The sequence below is a fragment of the Plutella xylostella genome, chromosome 17 (assembly GCF_932276165.1).
Source record: "Plutella xylostella chromosome 17, ilPluXylo3.1, whole genome shotgun sequence".
Classification (NCBI taxonomy): Eukaryota; Metazoa; Arthropoda; class Insecta; order Lepidoptera; family Plutellidae; genus Plutella; species Plutella xylostella.
The window spans coordinates 11,186,413-11,205,543 of record NC_063997.1 but is presented as its reverse complement, the minus strand read 5'-3'; the positions used below and the strand labels follow the sequence as shown (position 1 = coordinate 11,205,543).

Below are 19,131 nucleotides of genomic sequence, written 5' to 3'. Positions count from 1 at the left end.
TACAATCAACTTGCAAATAGGCAAGTCATCGGTCGATACTCTCAACTTTACCATTAAGAATCTCGAGACCTACTACCACCATCGAAGTTTTGTTCTAAAGTTGGGTACAGACCGGCCAAACGAACGCCAACAATCAGGTTTCGTTGTCCGTCGTTGCTGCAATCTGCCCTGTATTATGTATGATAAATATCCATCGTTGAGCGTTCGTTGGGCGTTCGTTGGGCCGGTCTGTACGCAGCATACGTAGAAAAAGAGTAAACCAAATACTATGAGTACTGCAACTGCAACTTTATACAAGCGTGCGGAATTGACTAGGCCTAAAAAACCCTTCCTTCATTGGAAGGAGAACCGTGCCTCAGCAGTGGGGACGTGATGGGTCGTGATGATGTAGTTAAGTTAAATGAAATACAGAGTAGGTTAGCAGTGGCATGCCAAACACCTACCGAGTACCGCGCGGCAGTACGTGTGTATTTCAGGAACACGCCTTTGTTCGACAGGTCCCCAGGGAGTGGTTGCTAGATACAGGCTGAGTGAGACAGGCCTTCGACATCTAGGGATGTGGCTATTGCGCTCTTTTCAAAGCCACTACGTCTGTTACCTCAGTTACAACGACGGCTGGTCATTAAAATAGAATCATAGAAGATTTTTCTACGGTCCTGACCTACTTACTTATTTTCGCAAAAACAATAACACTTTGGATAATAGAGAACTTACTCTGTTCAATGTTATTTTGGAACATGAGTCGAACAAGAGAATGTTTTTTTTATTTTAGTATTATTTTCAACGCTCTATACATTTTCCGAGCCAGTTTATCGAAGAAATGGACAGACAATCTTAAAGCCTCTTCATAACTTGAACCCTCAATGGCCTGTAATATCTTCAAATACACCTCAATAACTTAGAATAAAGTTTGATTCGCCTCAAAGTATTGAGATGGCAATAATACCGTATTTATTACGTCTCATTGGACAAAAGGGTAAGAGTGCGGGCAGGAACTTTTGTCAGCATTTCAATGTTATTATCCTGCTTAGGAGTTGTAATAGGTTTCTGAAGTATTTACGATACACCCAAAGTTTTCGGTCTATATAGGTCATATAATTGTTCACGTGTCTTTGATGCCTTGTAACTTCAGTAGGTATTGTTGTACAATGTTATACAACTAATATAGTCGCGAGCAATGATAAGGTTCCACTTATAAAATGCTCACACGCAATTACTTATGTACTTCAAGAAGAAGACAGATATAGCATTCAAAAAACAGGTAAAAGAACATTATCTTTCCTCCATCTTGCTTTAGTACCTCTATATTATATAATCTTTGTAACTATTTCCTCTATCTTTGAGTATATTATGTATGTATGTATTTAAGTATTTATTATTAAAACTGAATGTTTACTACATCATTTGTACACCTTCCTCATTTATTCTTTTAGTCTCTCCTCCACCCAAAGGTTGCCTGGAAGAGATCGCTTTTAGCGATAAGGCCGCCTATTGCGTTGTATTCACTGTATTATAAATTGTTATTTGTGTTCTGTTTAGTCAATAAAGTAGTATTCTATTCTATTCTACTCTATTCTATTCAATATTGCAGGGGGCGACATTAAGCAATCCTTTTCCTTTTAAGAGCAATTTCTTGCAATTATCACTGAAACGTTTTCATTGCTCGTATTGTAAACGCCAAAGTCTGTAAGTATGGATGGGCATTTCTTTTTACGCTTTCACAGGACCTGAGAAAATTTAATGCACTTTGTTATGTAGGAAGCTGGCACCCTGGATTGGTTAATATCTATCCGGGAATTCCCACGCCATAACTTTTCAAAGTGAAGCTGAGATCGTGGGAAGCAGCTACTATACCTATGGATAAAATTGTGAAGGAAAACACCAAGAGCAAATCAGAAAGCCGGTGTTTCGTGTAAACGGTAATGCTCAGCCTTCTAAATGTCACGAGCTCGGGACAATAGAGACTATGGAGAGGCGAGAACAATAAGTGAATTTGCTATTATTCTTCGACTACATCCGGGAGTTCCATTCACACAGAACAATGTTTACAATATGACACGAGGCGAGGCCAAGACGTCGCGGCGTCGAGTTACACATAAACAATTAGTATTATTATTACCGTTAAATTAGAAATATGAAATATGGTGGCTGGAACTCTAGCTTCATGATAAATTTTAGAGAGCTGCTCCACTAACCACGACTGCTATTATTACTGCTTCTCTAAACTTCTTAGTTATTTATCAAGCAAGAATAGATTTCAGGTCCTCTCCAATTAACATTTTGTTAAAGTAGCATTTATTTCTAGAATAATAATTTCGGACTTTCTGAAAGTCTACAAATTAACGATTGAAATACTCCCAAACGTTCTATGACTCTTAAAAGGACTGCTATAATTCTGTATTTGCTTGCAAGGGCGATGTAAACCTCTCAGGAATTTACTCCAGCAAAAGCGCTAAGAGCTGGCACTGGCAAAGTTTAAAACGATAATTTCGTAGAGAAGTCGTTTGCGGAGAAACTGCAGTCTCCGAGGTCGATACAAATTGCAACTCGGTGACTTCGGCAATTGATAGCGGTTATTAAGGCAAGGGGGAGGGGGGGGGGAGCCGCCGGGAAATCAAAGGGAGAGGCGGGAGACGCACACTACTGAGAGATACACTTTTGACTACGCTAAAAAGTCATTTTTACGTGTATTGCTGAATTTGGAAGTGTAAATACGTAATAATTATGTTTATTGGGATATTTATTCATTTTATAATAAAACAAGTATACTCTGTATTTTTTATCCATAACGTAAACACAGGTTTTTATGCTATAATAAATACTAGAAATAAAGATAAGAACGGAGAAACTTAGTGAGGCCAATCTAGCGTATTGCAATTGTATTGTACTGTACCTACAAGAGAAGTTTGGTGCAATTGGCATTATAACTAACACACTGGCGCACAGGAATCTGTATATTTCTCCTTTTAAAAGAGTTTTGTTCGCGCACACTGATTGCTACCCCAATATATATGTGGCCTCACATTGCATGCAGTTGTACACGCCCTCCATTTTTGCATATTTCCCTCCAAAACTCGAAACAACTGGATGAAAATTCCGGGAACAGTTACAAAATTCCCGAAATTAACATAAGCGATGTTGCAACGTGTATTTTGGTCCAACATGTTTCCTAACAATTTGTAGTTGGGTACCGTGCCCAGAAGACAGTGGATTCATCTATGACATGTTAACAAAACTTACAGTAAAAAATCAGTTTGAAAAGTAAGACCCAAATTCTGTCAGACACAATGCTACTTACAATCACTACGCCTCAAACAAACATCACTGCAATTTATTTAATTTAATGTCCCATTAGCTCACCACAGCTGTGACGTCAGAACTCTCCCCCCATTTAACCCTTCCCGCCGATCAGTCACAGTTATACTTGCAACATCAGGCAGACAACATCCCACACACCATAGGCTAGGAATCGATAGGACAGCACAATGGGGCGAGACTCGAGTTGGCAAAATGCCGCAAAAATCTTTCAGTGACTTCTTAGATTCATACGGGCTCAGCCATGACGGCCTACGAAACGCTTTTTTACTATTTTGGGGTAAGTTTTTTTTAAACTTTTTTGTCGTGTTTGGTTTGCTAGAAGCCCATTTTAGTAAGTTGTAGATTCGTTACGAACGTTTGATGAAGATTAAAAATACATATAGTTGTAGTAAGTAGATATGGAGTATACCATGCACGTTTGCTCTCTTTAAGTTGATTAAAATTAATTAGTTCAGTACAATGTTTTTGTTTCTACATTGAAATTTACAAATAAAACAAAAAAATCATTGATCATTAATTCAATCGACGTTAAAATTTATAATTTTCATGTCGTTAATATTACAATCGAATAACAAAAGTCTCAAGATTAGCTTTTGTTTACTTTGCAAAGCGCATGTGCGGCCGGCCGCTCATCCCGAGGTGATGTCACCCTCGCTACGGTATAACACTACCAAACTAAAAAGACACTGATCAATTCAATTTATTCGCGTAACACGGTCACTCATTTCGCTATAAGATAATTAATTTACCAGACTAGACAATAACGAGGCATAATTATAGAGATAAAGTAAATTAGTTTGCTTGTAAGCTGAGCTTAGGCCGACCTGTAGATGGATTATTGTGCGGGTCCTTAGAGATAATGGGCCTAAGTCCTGAGTTTGAGATCGAGTACGTTTTATGATGCTACCCTATCTCGGATTTGCTCTGAGAATTAATTAAGTATACTCATTCATATTGATACTGGTTAGTTTTTGTCGTTATTTATAAACAAATAATTATTATGAATAGATCATGCGGAAAATGATAATATCGGCAGTGGTTAGCCGCGACTCAAATATTTCAGTTAGTAGTATAATGGCGTTTCAAAGAATATCGTAGGCCATCAGTACCGATTCTGCTAATAACCCATGTCCTACCACAGACTCCAACACAAACAACACTTCGGGGAACTCCCCGAGGGTATGAACCAAAACATTAAAAGCATCAAACAATAATAATTTTGACCCGTGATTTTCCGAAGGGTACGCGCCGCAACTATTTGAGCGATTATTTGCCCCGTGCTCAATGGGTCATGCCGAATACGATATCAGATACTATTAATGTGTTTACGAGTGATTTAATATTTGCTCTCCTTTAATGTGTGTAGAGATTGTAGAGGCTTTCGTGGTGGATTTGTATATCGTGTACATATTATGCATTAGAGTGAAATTTCAGAATTTTATAGGCCATTTTCCATCTACCACAGTGGAGTTGGAATAAAATATCACAATTTTCCCATAGCACTTGGGTAGAACTTGAAAATAGGTGAGCGATGAATATTGAGAGCTTTACAAATGGTAAAGTACTTACCTAATTACAAATCAAATTGGTTCTACAACAGTGACAAAAAGTATGTAGGTACCTAATAACAATACACCTTTGCCTTCCGTTATTTAGTTTTAGAGTCAGGGTCATCTGAACCTGGCCCCTCTCAGAGTGACTTTACTCCAAAGGCGTGATGGTGTGTTTATTAACGTTGATTCTAAAGCCACGAATTGAAATTTTATTGAAAACATGAAAATCTAGATTAAAATTCGACTCTATGCGTGTTTTCGTAGAATTGCCATCATTCACCTCGGAATCGGTCTGATGCCTCAAGACAATCTCGTCCACTGAAACAACCTACTACTTATTAACTAATCTAACGTTTTTTTTTTTGTCTAACTGCAGAACCTTGTTTCAGCTATATTTCCTCTTCATGTTGGCATTCTTTGTAATCCTGTGCCTGTTCTGCCTGGTGTGCATGGTGTGGTACCAGCGGCGCCACCCCGAGGAGGCGCTGACATCCACCACGGACTACCACTGCAAGGAAGACACGCCCATACGGAGACCCTGCCAGGACTTCTAGTAGGGATGACTTGCTGATACCGAATTGAACCGTTTAAAGTATTTCTACATTAAACACCAAGGCCCTGTTTCACAATGTCTGGATGCTACTTGTGCGGTAAAAGACGTGCTGTCACTCGTGATTGTGTTTTCAACAGTGATAGCATGTCTATTATCCCACAGGGCATGGTGATTATACAGATATTGTGAAACGGGCCCTCAAAAGAACAGAGATTTGGTTTATTCACCCGATATAAATTTATTTATTAATGGTGATGGGTGTCCGCAAATTATTCTTCTACTCTGTATACGCCTTCAAAATGTACATAATATTATCTTGTTATAATAAAATATATTAATGATTGACTCTTGGTATTTCTAATTGGTATTTCAAGAATGATTTCATTTCATAAACGCAACTATAACATATTAGGAATACTAAAATAAAATAAAAATTCATACATACATAATGCTCACGACTGTGATCCCCGAAAGGGCAGTCTCAAGAAAAAAAAAATAACCTAATGTGTGAAAAAAATTAAATATACTTAGGTACCTACCTAAAGCATTTCATTTCTCACATGTAACAATTTAAAAGGTAGGTAAAAAAATTTAAAAAAACCTTGCTACACATACACACTGCCTTATTGTATTTAAATAAATAAGGTTTATTCCTACAAAATGAACTGAGGCAATTGGTTTGTTCCAGGGTAACTCAGTGATCTAGTTCTGCACAAATGCCGGATGCTGCAGTAATCAAATTTAAATCCAGTGCAGTCTGACCCGAAAATTATTTAATACCTACGCTATTTGATTTTCCAATGCAATTTCCCGTACGTTTAAATTTTATTTAAGTCTGGATTGCACCACCTACTTCAAACGCACCTACTTCAAACTCTTTCATTGATTACATATAAGCTCTTTTATTATAATTTATGTTGTGAGATTTTTTACATGGAAGTTTGTAAGTACTTATACTTATTACTTCCATGGATTTTTATCAATACAATCATGTAGCTATAGTTGGTGTGTTATTGACGGACTTGAGTTCCCTTGATGTGTCTTGCATCTCTCTATGGGGCTCTCTGTGGCGGATGGTTTTTAGGTTTTTATTAATTTCAAACGTTACCATGACATCATATCAAACAAATTCCGGTGAATAGCCTACCATAAAATTCCATTCCCTGATAATGTCATCATAAGCGTGCTTACATAGAGAATCGGGTTCCCTGTATCTACCTGTACCGGTAACCTGATTATGCGGAAGCGCTCACTCACGGAGCATTTCCCGGATTTTAAAAAGTCATGAGCGCTTTCGCATACTCAGGCCGTATATATATACAGAAATACAGATGAAAACTTATAAGCGCTTACTATGGCTATTTTTTCCCTGCTGGTTCGTAAAGTAGGCGTTTACAAGTTTGCCGCTTTCTTTCTGTATAGTACCTAATTGGCACACGATTCTACTAATGACTGCCATTATCACTTTTATGGTTGCAAATAAGGCTTCAGGGACGAACCCACATACATATGTTTGTAGTACCTAAGTAAATGCGTTTTTTTTGTTTTGGTTACGAATGGCGGGACATGCGGTGTGGAGACACAAAGTAGTAAGTAACTTATCAAAATAACATTGTTTAGGGTTTTTATCTTTGAAAATCTAATTAAGCAAAAGATTTTAGTTTAAGTTTAACAATTTACAAAGCTAGAGTATTACTATAGTAGTTAATACAAATAACATAGGTATTTCTATTTGTACATCTCGATTGGATTGAATGCTTGTGTCTGTTTGAGTGTGGGTGTGTGTGTGTGTAAGTGTGTGCGTGTGTGTGTTTGTGTGTGTGTGTGTGTGTTTTGCGTGTGTGTACATTTGTATTAGATGTTGTGTTTGTGATTTGATTACGAAAGAATGAATGAAATGATTATATAGTTGATTTACGGAAAAGTGGCAAAATATAAGTTATTTTATTATGGATTCAGTGCTATCGTAGTCTAAGGTTAAGAGCCAGATTTTTAATTTATTTTTACATTTGTACTTAGTGGAAGATATAAGATCGAGGGAGTTATTAATATAGTTATATAGTTTAGAGCTTTGGTAGCTGAATTGTTTTTTAGCAAATGTTGTACGCACATCAAAGTTGTGGAAGGGAGGTTTAGGTCTTCTTCGAGCAGCGTCCTTAGTTCGCGTTGGAGCAGAGGCATGTCTACGGAGAGTAGCACGAAGAATATATAGCTGTCTAACGGTTAGAAGGGAGAGTTCGCTGTATAATTGTTTTGTAGGATACCGGAAAGGTTTTCGAAATAAAACTTTGAGCACTGCTCTCTGCGACCTTTCCAGATCTATAAAAGTAGTCTTCGATGAACCTCCCCAGGCAGGGATACAGTAAGTAAGGATCGACTCACAGAGTGCCGTGTAGGCCATTCTTAAAGTTTCATTGTCAGCAGAATTTCTGAGTTTTTTAAAGATGAATATTAGTTTCCTGGTTCTGTTCATTAGATAATTAAGATGTTCATACCAGTTGAGACAGCAATCTAGAACGACACCCAAATATTTTATTGATTTTACCCTACTTAAGGCAAGACAGGAGCACTGCACCGGCGGATTCTGACATGTGTGAGCATGAATACTTAATTCTTGAGGGTGGTCGCATGGTCTAATCGCAAATGTTAAATATTTAGTTTTTAGTATATTTAAAGTCAAAAGGTTATTTGTGAGCCACGTCATAACCAGAGAAAGAACACTTTCTGCAATTGCAATGGTTTCCTCCCAGGTCCGTCCATAAGCGATAATTGCCGTGTCATCAGCATAGGCGAAGATGCTGGATTGATTTGCTGTTATATTGCAGAGCTCATTAACATAGATGAGGAAGAGGGTTGGACCCAGGATGCTACCCTGGGGCACGCCATAGTTAACAGAAAGTGTATCACTGATATGAGAGTCAATTTTTATAAATTGGGTTCTATCGGTTAGGTAATCAATTAGAAGATCCAGGGCAATGCCCCTGACACCAAACTTTTCTAGTTTTTTTATCAATAGTGGGACAGACACCGTGTCGAAAGCCTTGGATAAGTCAAGGAAGATACCAAGACACTTATACTTGTCGTCAATTTTTTGAACTAGAAAGTCAGTAAGTGATAATACTGCATCTTCCGTCGAAAGACTCTTTCTGAAACCAAATTGATTTTTAGACAGAAGGGAATTGTTTTCAAGGAAACTGACTAGAGCAGTATTGATCACTCTTTCTAGGATTTTAGAAAGTGAGGGCAATATAGATATAGGTCTGTAATTATTCACCAACATTCTGTCTCCACTCTTGTGTATAGGAAGAACCATTGCTTTTTTTAGCGCTCTAGGAAATTTACCCGTCCTGATTGCTAAGTTACAGATAAATGTTATTATTGGGGTCAAGGTATGTTCTGCGGACTTTAAAAATTTGGAGGAAATCCCATCCCATCCAGCGGCTGCATCGCTACGCAAGTTCAAGATGATAGCGCGAATGTCTTCAGCATTCACTTCAAGAAGGGTAAGAGAGTTAGATGGCGAAACGGGGTTGCTACCTACAGATGGCGGTACATAGTTAGGGTTAGGGGCTATCTTATCAGCTAAATCTTTCCCTATATTAGCGAAATATCTGTTTACCTCGTTAACTGAGAGGCTGGCATTATGAGATATATTTAATAATTCTGAAGGAGATGATCTGGTACGTGAGATATCCGTGACTTTTTTAATTACTTCCCAGGGTTTTTTTGGGTTATTACGGGCTTTATCAAATTCTGACTTCTCATAGTTACATTTAAGCTTACGGAGGAGGATGTTACAAAAATTGCGGTAGCGTTTATATGTTATTTTAAGTACCAGATTATCGGGTTGTTTTTTTAAAGTTTTGTGCATGTTGTCTCTATTATGGATACATCTCAACAATCCTATTGTAATCCATGGTTTTATGATTCTTTGGCGACATGGAATTATAGTTGAAATCGTATGTGTGTCGATTACCGATTTAATAATATTAATCAAAGTATCAGTTGCCTCATTTACATCACTCATTGAGTATATTAGGGAAAAGTTTTTATTTTCAATGTCTTTTAAAACAGCGGGATAATTTGTGCGGGATACGATTTGATTTTTATTCCGTTTTAAACTTGAGTGATCAAGGCAGAGAATTACAGGAGAGTGATCCGTAATGGTAGCTAAGCTAACGGTACATTGACACATTGTGTATTTATGAGTAGGTACGTGGTGATGATGATGGCTACAGTTGGTATGTATAATATTGTATATCCAATGAACGCGCTAGTAATTCAACCATAAAAAAATAAAAAAACCGACTTCAAAAAACCACTAAAATGTAAGAAATAATTTAAGGTTTACACAAATTATATGTGACAGTACAAATATACCTAAGCAGGAACTGTTCTTTTTTGATGTTGGTGCAGTGACAAAGTAATCTGAAGAAATATGGCACCAACTTCAAAAAAGAACAGTTCCTGCTTAGGTATATTTGTACTGTCACATATAATTTGTGTTAACCTTAAATTATTTCTTACATTTTAGTGGTTTTTTGAAGTCGGTTTTTTAATTTGTTTAATTATTATTTTATTTTATAGTTTTTAGTTTATTTGCAATAATTTTTAATCAAAAATAAGATGCAAATGATACCAAAAAGTCCTACTAATCAATACGAATCATTCAAGCCTAAACACGAGGTAGTTGCTATATACCGTTGAGGAGTTCCCTTGACTGCCTTCCGTTTCCATCATCAGATCAGCTCAAGGTCACCATCATATTTTTTTGTTATAAGAACTATATTTACGTTCTTAATTTTACTAGAATCAGTTAATATGTGTCCAAAATGGAAATTCATACCCTGTTTTTACCCCTCTACTCACCCTTAGGGGTGAGATAAAATTATGAAAAAAAATGGGACCACCTGGAAGCTCAACCCAATACAACAAAAAAAGAATTTTTAAAATCGGTTCATAAACGGCGGAGTAATCAGTGAACATACATAAAAAAAATCCCGACGAATTGAGAACCTCCTCCTTTTTTTGACACGACTGTGATCCCCGAAGGGGCAGTCAAAGGTGACTCTCAAGAAAAAAAAATGTGTGAAAACAATAAAATATACTTAGTTAGGTGCCTACCTAAAACGTTTTATTTCTCACATGTAACAAATTTAAAAAAAAAAACCTTACTTTACGCTGCTTTGTATTTAAATAAGTAAGGTTTATTGTTTGGTTTATTCCTACAAAATGAACTGAGGCAATTGGTTTGTTCCAGGGTAACTCAGTGATCTAGTTCTGAACAAATGCCGGATGCTGCAGTAATCAAATTTGAATCCAGTGCAGTCTGACCCTAAAATTATTTAATCCGCTATTTGATTTTCCAATGCCATTTCCCGTACGTTTAAATTTTATTTAAGTCTGGATTAAAACACCTACTTTAAACGCCACTCTTTCATTGATTAGTTATGCTCTTTTATTATAATTTATGTTATGAGATTTTTACATGGAAGTAATATGTACTAAACTTATTACGTACTACTTCCATGGATTTTTATCAATACGAACATGTATGGTTTTTAGGTTCATATTAATTTCAAACGTTACCATGATGACATTATATCAAACAAATTCCGGTGAATAGCCAACCATAAAATTCCATTCCCAGATAATGTCATCATAAGGCCGTATGTATATGTCGCAGGCATCTGGTTGAATCTCCTGTTTGATTGAACCGCTAGCCCGTTCATTGGATGGCGCTATTCAGTTGTATGACTAGGCCGAACGTTGATTGTACAAGCGTCACAAAACGTCCAACTAGTTAGCTGACTTAAAATCAGTCAGGTGGTGAATAAAACAAATATGGCGTCTAACAGCGAACAGCTGACACAAAAAGCACTTGTATTATTATTTTTAGCAAATAAATTAGCTTTAAAGTGCGTTATTTATGTTAAAATAGTGTGACAACATGGATTTACCTATTATTACACAGCCGGCGGATAGTTTCAAAGAAAAAAATGTGCTGAAACTGTATAATTATGAACAACGATATCAAGGTACGTTTATTGTTATTGTTAAGTTAATTTGTGAGATGAGAGCTTTGTAACATAATCTTTTTGTTGACTCTTGTCTGGTCATGTTCATCCCAACCAGACATTACAAAGTTGCTATACTATATCCATTTTTACGACTTCGCTGAATAACGTTCAGTCAAGACGTTGGACGTTACAGTCAACCACTTGACGAGTTGTTCTTTAGTCATACAACTGAATAGCGTCATCCAATGAACGGGCTAGCGGTTCAATCAAACAGGAGATTAAACCAGATGACTGCGACATATATACAGAAATACAGATGAAAACTTATAAGCGCTTACTATGGCTATTTTTTCCCTGCTGGTCCGGCAAAGCATGGAAAAGTAGGCGTTTACAAGTTTCCCGCTTTCTTTCTGTATAGTACCTAATTGGCAGACGATTCTACTAATGACTGCCATTATCACTTTTATGGTTGCAAATAAGGCTTCAGGGACGATCCCACACATGTTACATACGTATGTTTGTGGTACCTAAGTAAATGCGTTTTGTTTGTTTTGGTTACGAATGGACACGCGGTGTGGACCGTCAGAAACTAATAGCAGGCACGTGGTCGTATAAATTATTGAAATATCTATTGGATGTAGCTCGGGTTTGGAGATACTCTTTTTATTATTATAGATGTACGTATAATCTAGAAAAGTGTGACCACATTCCACAGCAGGCTAAAGGTAAGGGCGTACGGTGCCGAAACGTGGACGCTTAGTATAGGGTGCAATTGGTAGCCGGCGATAATCTGCTTTTCACGGTTTAAAAAAGTTAATAGTTAATACTAAGTATTACAACAGCACCTTTATTAATTAAGGATATTTCGCCAACACAGTATAGTAGGTAGGTAAGTACATCAATATTTCCTCTACAATCCAACCAATCACGAAAGCATTACGCGCTTCCTTGTTTATGTAGCCTAGTCCATTTACCAATCCGACGCCAAGACAATATGTTTCGATTTACGACAATGTCAAAACATCGCGCTATAGTGCCATTTGAAATGGCGACTGCTAAAAGATTTATTGCTAACTGCAAATGTGGCTAACCACATAAATATAGCAGCAATCTGTTTTGGTGCCATTCGTCTCTATTAAAGACGCAATAAGGTATATTATAGCGTAGGTTTTCACACAAAGGTGGTGAAAGCTGCGCTGCTACAGGCTCGGCGCGAGGTGGCTAATGGGAAATAGTCCGAATTTGATTCCCGATTCAATAAACACGTTATGTTTATGAGAGTGGCGTAGACCTTACAGCTTGTTTATGCCTATTACTTGTAGCACTGTTTCGGAGATAGTAGTATTTATAAATGTTAAATTACATTGACACATTGTGTATTTATGAGTAGGTACGTGGTGATGATGATGGCTACAGTTGGTATGTATAATTGTATATCCAATGAACGCGCTAGTAATTCAACCAAAAAGGAGATTCAACCAGATGCTTGCGACATATACAGTACACTATAAGTTTTAAATAAACGGGCTGATAATGATGATACTAGGTCCAGCAAATCAAACCAATTTAATTGCAAAGTGATTTTTGCAATTCCAAATATTTCACACAGAACACCAACCGCACGAACCAGTTCCGGTCAGTTATTCATTCGTTCTATTCACGCATTTTCACGCTATCGCAGCATCAAATTGCCATAATTACCGATGTACTTTTGACGCTACCCGAATTGGTCCCAATTTAATTGTGTCATATAAAGTTACAACGTGGTTACAACTGACTCCTTGTCATGTCGAAATCTATGTAAATTGCAAATGTAATATTTACAAATATTAAAAATTTCAAAAAGCGTGGAGGCATTTTTTGCGCTAATTGCTTTAGTTGGGTTTTGTCCGGAGCAGCAGGGAGTCACTCTAGTTTACGAAAACTCTTTTCGCTGTACATTTGTACTCGCGTGACAGGTAGATGAGCCATATCGCCGTTTTTAAATGTGTACAACTCACTTAAGATACGGTTTATGTACCTAACCAATTTTTGCTATACGAAGGAACCTACCTCTATTATCGGCCTTGCTACCTTTACGTAATTTTAAGTAGGTATTCACAACCCTTGGAATATTAACATATGATATTAACATTTTGCATCCTAAAATCGCGATATCGCACGATACACAATAGACTTTTATCGTGTCTGATTTCACGGGATTCAACTGGTTAGATAAATAAATAAACCAAAGTTCGTGCGTTTCAGCGGATCCCTGAATCGGGGCGTCACTTCTTCATTTCCTGAGGCCGAGGTCAGCCGGCTGATGAATGCTTGATTTTCAACTGTTTTCCAGCTTCTGTCTCCGCCCAGATATCCGATAATTTGATTTGGATACTCTTTCCTTTGAGCCTTGCTTTTAAAGTTTGGAACGCGGTCTGAATAAAAGGAATGTTTTCGTCTGACAACACTGGTGCGGAGCGGGAATAAAGTTTAGGTGGAAAATGAAATAGCGTGGATCTTAGGTGAAAGGAATACTTAAGTTAAATATTACTTTAGATGTTTAGAAATTAAACTTGCTAAATATTTTTTTATATGTGTGTAAAGGCTAGACTAGGTTTGATTCCCTGCTAGACCAGATAACCAAAAATTTGGTAAGTACGTTATTATTTTGTAACGGAAATCGACCTATTATGTTATAAACAAAATAAATGGTTGCATCAACGCACTTTCCTTACCCGAAAGCGTGTAGACGTAGCGTAAGTTGTACATTAGTACCGACATATCAGGTAATGTGGAGTTTGCCTCCGGCACAATCACTGATATAAATCCACCCTGTATCTGTAGGTAGTTAAAAATTTCAAAAAGCGTGGAGGCATTTTTTGCGCTAATTGCTTTAGTTGGGTTTTGTCCGGAGCAGCAGGGAGTCACTCTAGTTTACGAAAACTCTTTTCGCTGTACATTTGTACTCGCGTGACAGGTAGATGAGCCATATCGCCGTTTTTAAATGTGTACAACTCACTTAAGATACGGTATCGGCTCTTACGGTATAAGGCTTCATGGGGACCAATGAATTCTTTAGAAATTTAAGTACGTAATGATACGGTGAAGGAAACTTACTACGCTATGGGTATCGGGCGCTCGTTTGTTCGTTGTTTGATAGAGTAACCCCCAGCAGTAGCGGGTACAGTTGGCAAACTTAATTAACATGAAGTTGCTTAGCGCGGCTGCACCAATTGAAACTTTCTGATGTATCTTTCATTTACAAATGCACTTTTGATACTGTGTTTTTGTCGTACTATTCAGGGGAAAAAGAGAAGCGGAAAGGAAGTGATTCAGTTGTTATTAAGTAATAAGTATTGCCATTGCCACACGTAGTGTAGAAAAATCTGCGTGCGAATTCCGACATTCGTCTGCAAGTTTCCAACTAAGGATTCAGAACAATCAGAAAATCAGATAACCTGATCAATAATGCGCCAACTGTATACTTAAATTCAAGTGTACCCAGCCTAGGTACTACGAGGTGCTCAAGTGTGCTTCACGCTCGGTTCTTTAATTAGAAATTGATTGTCGATGAGTTGTGGCGCGGCGCGCGTGTGTTTTCAAAACATCTCTGTTCTCGGAACAGTAACTGTAGCACAGGATTTCTGTTGAAAGGTAAATATGCTTAAATTTTACAACCTCAACAAATTGAAAACACAAACATCATCATCATCAGCTCGGAATCGTCCACTGCTGGACTGAGGTCTCTTCGAAGGAGCGCCACAACACTCTGTCCTCGGCCTTCCTCGTCCAGCGGTTCTGGCTACTTGTCAAAGGTAAGTTGTCTAGTCACACAAACGATAGTAAGAAAATAATTCGTAACTTTTGCATTTTTTTAAATTATAATAATAACATGTGCGATGTCGCGACCAGTTTCGAATGCGAGCGGTCAACCTTTGCACGTGGCGCGCGGAACTCCTATATCTGATCTTAACTTCTGAAGAACGTTTCTTCCTTCATAATTTGTGTACTGTGAAGCTAGCTAGCTGTTTAAAAACTAAGTGTGAGCATAATATATGTGCTGCAACTGCATCTTATACCACCATACGGTGTGTGCACGTGGCGCATGCTGTGCTGGGAGCTGCCTGCTATCCGTGATTGTGCGTGGTTCTCAGGTTAGTGGAGACACTTCTCTTTACCTCTGGTTGTAGCACTGTTTTCCTCATACCCTTGGCCGAAGTCACCTAGCCACCCTATTAAATACAGTCCACTAAGTGTTGTCCCATGACCGCACAGGGGCATTGTGGGGACTTCACGCATACGGCTATCCGACCCCAAACTAGGCAGATCCTGTAATATGGGTATCGGACAGCTGATATCTACATAGATACATACAGTATTATACATACGTAATATGAATACCCAAGACCCGAGAAAAAATACTGCCCCGGCCCGGAATCAAACCCGGGACCTTATGGCAGTCAGAGTCACTAACTACAACGTTCGGTGGTCAATACGCCCACAATGTATTATTTGTTTATCAGCGTGGGTTATGGCGGCTGACTGAATTGAAATATGATTCACTTCATTAATTTAAGGGCCCGTACAGGGTGACGTGCCGCGCCAATTTTGGGTTTTCAATGCTCTTCACACAGCACACGCAGTGACACGCACACATGTAAGTTTGCACAGTGGGTCGATAAACTTTTACTCGCCAACTTTATTGACAATTATGTTCAAGTACATTTTGGGTGATTTTAGGGTAAGTAAGTATAATTCTTACTTACACTGGTAGGCACCAGGAAAGAGTAGAAATTAATAGGGGTGCCACTTTACTCTATACTCGGAACCCGATTAGCTTTCTCAAACAAATGTGGTATTTACTTGTAGAAAGGTAACTAAAAGTATTAAAGTGTAGATAATAAGTTTCGGGCATCCTCCAGCCAACTGAACCCCGACGACAAAGCAAAGTAAATACATAGTGTCGCAAAAGGGCTATACTAAGCCAAAAGGGGATGACTCAAGGGGTCATTCTGAACAGCTTTTGTTCTACGAGATTTGCAAATTCGCGAAAAAAAATATTCGTTTTCCATGGTAAAAAGTCACATGTCCAACAAAGTTTCTATGAAAAAGGTTTTTTTTTGTTAATTTCCAAAACTTGTAGAGCAAAAGTCCAGAATGACCCCCTGTCTTACTCCTTTTTACCCGACTGCCGAATATATGTATGTTTGTCTGTTTCTTTGTTCCCTCCTGTAGCCTAAACGGCTTGATAGATTTTGATGTATGAGGTATTGTTAGAAGCGTATTGATGGCGCGATGGCTATAGGCTATGTGACGTTCCATTAAAATGTACATAGCGCCCTCTTGAGGACATAACGTGATGATCGAAAAAATAATAATTCAACTTTGCCGTGTAAGGTATCAAATGAAAGGACTTGATTTTCACATTACAAAAATATGCATATTGAAGGTATTTAAATAACAACACCAAAATTATTGAAATAAAAAATGATCATGAACTACCTACCGACGTAAAATTTCATAAAATAAAAACAACTAAAAAGTTACAAATAAAAAAATACAATTATAAAAAACTAAAAACCTGACTGTACGCTAAAAACATGAAAACGAGTCCCAATGTTAATGGAAAGTATCGCAGGCGGGGACCAACTTCACCGCCACTCAAGGCCGTTTTTTAAGTAACATTCGGCTAAATGGTGAACCCTCTGCTGGTATAATTTGTTTATATACCGCTTTTTCAATACCTGTAAGTACATTTTTTGGCAGCATAATATTTTTTTTTGGTTTCGAACGTCAAAAGAAAAAAAGCAACCGTTATAGGATCTCTTTGTTGTCCGTCTGTCTGACTGACTGTCTGTCACCGCCCTTTTTCTCAGAAACGGGTAAAGATATCAAGCTTATATTTCGCATAGATGGGGAGTACCCCAAAAAAAATATTATGGTACTCCCTGTCCCACACAAGTAAATTGGGGCTTATATTTTTTCCAGTTATTTTGATGTGTATCCTTTTTTTTTCTTTGTTGTTTTGTGTGTTTCTTTTCTTTAAATCTGTATTTTTTTTGTTGTTGCTGTCTATGTGTCGAAAAAATGTATCTTTATCTTCAAATCACGCCATCTATCGTTTGTTTTTTTTGTGGCTACTGTCTATAGAAGAAATTCCGTCATTGACCATTTTACGTTACGAATTTATTTTTATTTATTTTATTTTTATTTTTATATTTTTGTGGAGAATCAACAGCATTTTGTTAATAAATAATTATTACTTATGAACACATAACAACTTGATGCCATTAACAGAATGAACTTAGTAAACCCAGTAAACCTAACACATCCAGAGGAAAAACAAAATCTCTTTCTCTCTCTCTGAAAAACATACTTAATAGCCCAAACTCGATGCTTTTAGCTATTAACATCTTTGAAATAAAATTGAGCCACCACCGTGTTACTGCCCTCATCAGATCCTCACGAGACCATACCTCAACCAGCACCAAGAGACTGTATTTTTGATCCCTAACCTAATGTTCGTGCGTATCACTTAGATCCATTCGCTATATTCCTGCTCCTCATCAGACCTTTACGAGACTGTAATATCACGAGAATATTGCACACTATCTAATTTAATTTAATGTATTGAATATACTGGAAGAATTATGCTTCCTCAATTTCAAATCAAATTATGTTGGTGTCATAAAAGTTGAAAAAGTGCAATGACAACCAATGTGCAGTGATTTTGTATCTGTACACGATAAGATCGCGAGCTGTCAATGCTGCCTAAACCGACGTGACCCTTCTTTGGAGGCCAGCGGCCAACTGAGTCAAACGTCACTTGTGTTTATGATTTTATAACACAGAAAGCCGCCATAGATATTTGTATGAAGATTTGAGGGAAAAAAATTGCTCAAGTTTGGGATTAATTTACACAAAATAAGTGTGTGTTTATTAAAAAACAAGGTATTTAGCGCCTAGTCCAAGCCTTTAACTTTATAATATGATAAAAATCATATGAAAATTCTTTATAATTACGACACAGTTGTTACAATACGGGAGTGTGATTGACTGGTTTTTCTTGATATTCTGAAATTAATTTACAGTAATCCATAATCATTTACTTAAATTCGAATGATTCAGCACCTAGCTAGACTCTTCAACTACCTGTGTGATTTTTTTCAAGGCTGTAGAGCATCATTTACTACATAATTCTATGACAATGCCTACCCTCGATTCCCTATTGCAGACCCTTAACAAGCTACGAATAACAAAAAGGGTTCCGATTCTTCTCAAATTAAAAAGCCAATTTATTATATTTTTGCTAGACTTATCTTTAAAAAACTCTATGAGGTGAAATGTTGCTTTCATTTTCATTGAACCAAGTAGTACCTATATCACGTTCCAGCTAACATGACTCCTGTGACGTTATGGGCAAGTTTTGAGTTTCACGGTTTTATAGACATCCCATAATTAAAGTCTATAGTTTTTGTCTATCAACTTATTGTGTGAGTCGTATCCAACGAAATGGCAAGATTGGCACAGATTTCGCAATAGTACAGTAAGGGGCAGAGAAACCTGACCCCACTCAGAAGCATTGTTACTATGAGAGGGGGGTCAGGTTTCTCTGCACCTGACCGTACCTATTTCTGCGTAATTCGGAAAATTGTTATCTGTCACAGGAATTTCCTTAGCTGAAACTAGGTATAACTGTAAAAGT

At 37.5% G+C, this 19,131-nt stretch overlaps 1 long non-coding RNA gene across 1 annotated transcript; it reads left to right on the top strand.

Annotated features, from left to right (window-relative positions):
• The first annotated feature begins 3,439 nt into the window (after nt 1-3,439).
• LOC125489809 lies at nt 3,440-5,769 on the top strand. The gene is made up of 2 exons (XR_007267246.1): nt 3,440-3,595; nt 5,261-5,769. It is a non-coding gene; the product is annotated as an uncharacterized LOC125489809 (long non-coding RNA).
• The last annotated feature ends 13,362 nt before the right edge of the window (nt 5,770-19,131 follow it).